Source organism: Elephantulus edwardii, unplaced genomic scaffold (assembly GCF_000299155.1).
Source record: "Elephantulus edwardii isolate Elephantulus edwardi_28Jun2011 unplaced genomic scaffold, EleEdw1.0 scaffold00091, whole genome shotgun sequence".
In the NCBI taxonomy this organism is placed as follows: domain Eukaryota; kingdom Metazoa; phylum Chordata; class Mammalia; order Macroscelidea; family Macroscelididae; genus Elephantulus; species Elephantulus edwardii.
The window spans coordinates 5216349-5222995 of NW_006399841.1; the positions used below are offsets into that span (position 1 = coordinate 5216349).

General features: G+C 41.2%; 1 protein-coding gene across 1 annotated transcript in view; it reads left to right on the plus strand.

The window, feature by feature from the left end:
* The window catches only part of CLASP2 (cytoplasmic linker associated protein 2), a 153788-nt gene that overhangs the window by 195 nt on the left and 146946 nt on the right, over positions 1–6647 (plus strand). The window lies entirely within an intron of this gene.

Below are 6647 nucleotides of genomic sequence, written 5' to 3' on the forward strand. Positions count from 1 at the left end.
GCTGCCAATTGGCCCAGTGGTGAGAATCTTTGTTTTCTTGATGTTGAGCTTCGATCCATATTGAAGACTATGGTCCTTGACCTTCTGCAGCAAGTGCTTCAGGTCCTCCTCAGTCTCAGCAAGCAGGGTTGTGTCATCTCATCTGCATAATGCAGATTTTTGAGTCTTCCTCAAATCCTGATGCCACATTCCTCCTCATAAAGTCCAGCCTCCTGGATGATCTGTTCTGCATATAGATTGAAAAGTTTTGAAGCCTGACACTATTTTCCTGAGTTTGAACCATGTAAGACGTGTTAGAGGGATCTGTTAGTGCCACAAATTTTCCATCAGTTGTTAGTATCTTCTTGATTCTGATCGTCCTGGTGGGAATGCATTGGCATCCAGTTATGGCCTTCATATGTATTTCCAAGTTGATCAAGGATGTTGAGTATCTTTTCATGTATCTGTTGGCCCTTGTATGTCTTCTTTGGAGAGATGTCTATTCAGAACCTATGCTTGTTGTTTGTTTTGGGTTTCTAAAAAAATTTTTAAGGCGCTCTGGTGGCCCAGTGGTAAGAAATTGCACTATAATCCCACAGGCCTGGGGTTCAGATCCACCAGCTTCTCTGCACAAGGATGGGCAGTCTCAAGTAACTGCCTCTGAAAACCTGCTGAAGAGTCAGCCATGGGTTGGTTTGACTCAGTGGTACACAACAACAACAACAACATACCCATTTTTAATTGTGGTGTTTGTCCTTATTACTGAATACATGAGTTTCTCATACATTTAGATATTAGTCCCATATCCAGGGTGTAATTCATAAATATTTCCTTCAAAGAGTCCTTTGGATTCTTTTCATTGTTTTGTTAATATCTTTTGAAATACAAAAAGTTCTGATGTTTCTGGAGTAGAATTTTTTTGTTGTGGTTGCTTGTGCTTTTGGTGTCACTTGTAAGAAAGAAATGCCAAAACTATACTGTTATTTTCTTCTACGCATTTTACATTTTAGCTTATAAATTCAGATCTCTACGCTATGTTGAATTTTTTTTTATTTTCTTGGAGTGTTGAGCTAAGTTTTGTATCTGGTGTGAGGTAGGCTTCAACTTGATCCTGCTGTATTTGAATATCTAGTTGTCTAAACACTGTCTTTCAAAAGGAATGGTATTTTCCCATTTAATCGTCTTGACAACGTTATAAAAAATCATTTGACCACAATTAAGTTCCTTTCTATGTTTTTAATTCTATTCCATTAACATATACTTCATTATAGATGCAAAGTAAATATCATGATAAATTAAGGAAATTGTCACTGATCTTATTCTACTTTTGATCAGTAATCAGTGTGCATGGAAGAAGAAGTCTTGAAGAAAATAGCGTAATGTATTGGCCAGATTACTGCTAAAGAACTTTTTACATGTTTGAAAAGAAAAGATGCTACTTTGATGACTAAGGTGTATCTGACCCAAACTGTTATCTTTTGAATGGACTCACATATATTGCAAAAGCATATGAATGAAAAAAGACAGAAGAATAATGAATGCTTTTGAACTTTGGTGCTGGAGGGAAATGTTAATTATACTAATGGAAAAAGAGCTGTGCTACCAACCTAAAGGCATGCAGTTCAAATCCACCAACAGCTGCACAGGAGAAAGATGGACAGTCAAGTATGACTTATTGTCCCTGAAAAAACCCTTTACAGGGTCAGCTGTGAGTCAGCTCTGATATGAAGACATGTAACAACAGCAGCAGAAGAACAAATACATAGAAGAAATACATCCAGAATGCTTTTTATGAGCAACAGTGACGGCTCTTGGACTTGCTTGCTTTTGAGACATGTTACCGAGAAAGACAAGTCACTAGACCAGGATGAGGTGAGAGGTCACCGGCAAGGAGGGAAACCCTCAGTGGTGTGGAACGACTCGGCGGGTCCAGCAGTGGACACAGACATAGCAGTGATCATGGGAATGGAGCGGGACCAGGCAGTGCTTGCCTCTGCCTTGTTGCTGTTTCTTTGAACTCAGCAATTGAGAACAGTAATGATATATACATGTTCATCTGTTTGCCAGCACCACACTGCTTTGATTACTATTGCTTTGAAAGTGTTGAAATCTTCCAGCTCTTCTGTTCTTTTTTAGAGATTGTTTTGGCTGTTTTGGGTCTCTTGCAATTCCATGTGAATTTTAACATCAGCTTGCCAATTTCTAAAAAGTAGCCCGAGTGCCTTCCAATAGGAATTGTCTTGAATTTGTGAACAGATCTGAACCTTTTCGTGTCCCGCACCACCGTTCTCATCCCTGACACACTGGAGCCCATTTGCTGCCGACACTGAATAGTCCATCTCGTTGGGGATCATCCTCACTTTTGCTGACCCTCTACCTTCCTAAGCATGATGTCTGTTTCCAAGGAATAGTCTCTCCTAACAACTTGCCCAAAATATGTGAGACAAATCTTTGCCATTCATGTTTCAAGGAGCACTATGTGTGTACTTTCTCCAAACCCCTCTGTTCTTTTGGCGGTCCATGGGCTGGTCAGCACTCTTCTCAACACCAGAGCTCACTGCTGTCACCTTTATTCATTATCCAACTCTCAGATGTATAGCAGGTGATTGGAAAGACTGCGGCTGAATCAGGTGCAGCATGGGCCGTCCTTAAACTGACCTCATTGTTCTTCAGGCCTTTGGAGAGGTTGCTGACAACAAACCGTAGTGTCTGTATCCATATCACCTGACTGCTGGTAACAAGGGTGTTGATTGTGAATCCAAGCAAGATGAAATCATTGACAACTTCAGTCTTTACTCCATCTGTCATGATAATGCCTGTTGGCCCAAGGATGATGATTTTTGTTTTCTGGATGTTGACATGTAATTCACTTTGAAGGCTGTAGTCCTTGATCCTCTGTAGCAGGCACCTCCACTCCTCCTAACTTTTAGCAAGCAAAGTTGAGTCACCTGCTTACCACATGTTGTGAACAGTGTGTCTTCCTCCACTCCATTTGTCACACTCTTCGTCTTAAAGTGCATCTTCTGTAGTGATTTGTGCTGCATACAGATTGAACGGGTATGGAGCAACAATACAGCCCTGGTGCACGCCGTTTTTTATTTTAAGCCATGTAATATTCCCTTAGGTTTTCTAAGGGAACACTTGGATAGTGACCAAAGATGACAGAAGATGCCTTTGAGTTGTGGTGCTGGAGAAGAGTATTGAATATAGACTGCCAAGAGAATGATTATGTCTTGGAGAGGGTGACGCCTAGCTGCTCCTTGCCGTCAAGGAATTTCTTAAAATTTTTTTTTATTCCCATGTACCATTGAATCAGATCTGATTGGCACAGGAGGAGATTGCTCCTCCTTCTCCAGGGGAGCATTTGGTGGATTTGAACTGCGCGCCTTTGGGATTGCGGTGCAGTTTATTGCCACTAGGCCACCAGAGCTGCCTGGAGTCAAGGATTTTGAGGCTCTGTCTCACATCCTTTGGATATATTGCCAGGAGGGACCAGTCATTGGAGAAGGACATCATGCTTGGAAGGATGGAGACAACATGGGAGAGGAAGACCCCAGATGAGACAGATTGACACAGTAACTGGGATGATCAGAGTAGATGTGTCAGAGACAGTGAGATTGGCCCTGAATAGAATAGAGTTCAGAGCTATTGTGCAGAGGGTCACTATGAGTCGTAGTCATGCCACTCGGTGGCACACAATGATAACAGTGTTTTCTTGTTCTGTTTGGACAGCAGCTTCTTAGTCTAGGCACAGGTTTTGTGTGAGCATAATTAAGTGTTCTGGGAATCCCATTCCCATTCTCAATGTTAACCATAGTTTGTTATTACAAACTAGTTTGCATGCTATACAGTTTGTTATGTCATACAGGCAAATGCCTCTGTATTGTCAATAAAACACAAGCAGACAGCTTTCCGGTATCCTCTCCTTTCAGTCAAGATACAGCTGATATTAGCAATGATATCCTAATGCCATGACCTCTTCTAAATCCAGCTTGAACTTCTGGCAGTTTTCTGTCAATGCACTTACTGTCCTATCCGTTTTTGGATGATCTTCTGCAAGATTTGGTTCAGCATGTGACATTCACGATATCTTTGGATTGTTGCAGCATCCTGTTTCATCACCTTTCTTGTGAATGAGAACAAATAGGGATCTTTTCCAGTTGTCTAGGTATTTGCCTTCCAGATTTCCTGATGTGGACTAGTGAGAACATCCAGGAAGGCGTCTGTTACTCGGAACATGTCAGTTGGTATTCCGTTGATGCCTGGGGCCTTATCTTTTATGCCAGTGCCTTCAGTGCAGCTTGAGCATATGTGCTCACCATCCTTGGCTCTTTATTGTACGCTCCTTCTTGGCATTGTTTAGTATCAACCACTTTTTTTTGTACAGTGACTCCATGTATTCCCTTCATGTCTTTTTGGTGTGCCTGGATCATTCAGAATTTTCTCATAGTGTTGTCTCTCAGTATTGAAACTTTGGGCTTGAAATTGTTTGCCAGTTCTTTCAACTTGAGAAATGCCAAGCGAGTTCTTCCAGTTTGTTTTATGGGGGCAGGGTGGGAATGACTTGCATGATGCTGCTTGCTGTATAATTTATGTATAAGAAACATTAGCCTGGGGAGCTCTGGTGGCCTAGTGGCAAGGAGCTGCAACTACAATCCCAGAGGCGAACGGTTCAAATCCACCAGATGCTCTGCTGGGGAAGGAGGGACAATCTCCTCCTGTACCAGTCAGATCTGATTTGACGGTACACGCACACAAAAATAATAAAATTTAAAAAAAAAAGAAACATTAGCCTTAGAGAGTGGGCTAAAAAGTGTTTCTTGGCTTTATTTATTTCTTTGAATCGTTTCTCCAGAATTGCTACTAGTTCTTTAAATGATTCCTAGAATTCTGTGAAGCCATCTTGGCTTGAGTTATTCCTTTGGTATACTTGTTTGTTTGTTTTTTAATTTATTCATTGTTGCACATTTTCTCCCACCTTCCCTTCTCCTCCCCCAGCCTACCCTGCAACGCACTCCTAGTTCCAGATTGTTCTCATCCATATAATGTGTAATCATGTATTCCTTTTTGACAGTTCTTCCCGTCATCTGTTTTAATGCAGTGTTCATTACCTATCCACTCTTTGCCTTTTCCCTCCCCAGCCTCCCATGTCTGTCCTATTTTATAACAACAATGTTATGCAGTATTTGTCCTTCTATGACTGAGATATTTCACTCAGCATAATGTCCTCAAGGCTCCCCCACATGTTTTACAAATTCATTGTTTTTCAATGCTACATAGCATTCCATTGTGTGGATGTGCCATAGTTTTTCTGTCCATTATTTATTGATAGGCCCTTGGGTTGTTTACCTCACTTTGCTTTTTTTAAATAATGCAGCTGTGAACATGGGTGTGCATTTATTTGGTATACATTTTTGCTTACTAAATCAGTCTATTTGTTAAGCCCACAGAAGTAATCCTTGCTTTTTTTTCATTATTACTTCTTAGAAATTTTACCTGTTTTGAACTTCATCAATGTAAAAGGTATAGAATGGCATTTATTTTTTGTGCTTGGTTTCTTAATGTAGTTTATATCTTTGAGATTCTTTTCATATATGTATGTGTAGCATGAATCTTATAATAGTTCTTTTGTATTGCTTTATTGTATTCTAGTGTATAAATACACAATTAGTTATCTATTCTCCTGTCAATATACATTTTGTATTTTGCTAGTTTTTATCTCTTTCTTTCCTCTGTACGATTATGGGGTTTATTAGGGAAGTTAACAGGGTACAACTGAGATTTATAAATAAGGATACAATTTCTCAGCCAGGACAGCTCCTGAAGCATGCCCACAGGTCCGTCAGCCTTGCCTCTTTAAACCACTGTTACACAGCTCTCTTTGTCCTGCTGATGAAGGCTCCTCCCGTCAGTCCTCCAGCAGGCTTGGGTGAAGGCTCTGGTTCCGTGGGGTCTCTGGGTCACTGCTGCAGCTGTTGCTTCTCTCCTGTAGGCCCAGGTCTGAGCAGTGCAGGAATTCCTGCTCCTGAAGAACTTGCTCTGGTGTCTCTGCTGCTGCATTATTGCTAGTACTGAGATGCCTACATTCTGCCCTTGAACTTGGTCACTTTTAACCTGGTGGAATGGTGAAACTGGCAAATCTTCTGCTGGATAGACTTGCACATGCCATTTGCCTGTCACCCGGCCATGAGGGAAGGTCAAGGGCAGTGGCTTAGGAAAGCCATTTTGAACAAGAGACCCACGTACCACTTGCCACCTGGCTTTTCATCATTACCCTTCTTATCGGAAGGACTAACTTTCCACGGACAGTCGTCTTGCTAGTAGAACTACGTTCATGAAAGTGTATAAGCCGACTGCTTCATGCCTTCTGCTTTTTTTTATTTATTAAATTTTATTAGTTTTAATGAACATTTAATGAACAGAGATTTTGGGTTTTCATTCATTCATTGTTGCACTGTTTTCTCCACCCTCATCCCAGTTCATTCTTCTTCCCCCCCCATGTCTGTTTTAATTGTCCAATCGCCACAGTGCTTGTCAAAGCCAGTTCTGATTAATTTCCTTTCTCAGCGTGTCCCTTGCCATTCCCTATCACTCCTCCCTGAGAGAGACTTCACCCTGATTCATAAGGAAAAGGGGATGGCGTATTCTCTTAGCTACTTCCTGCTGAA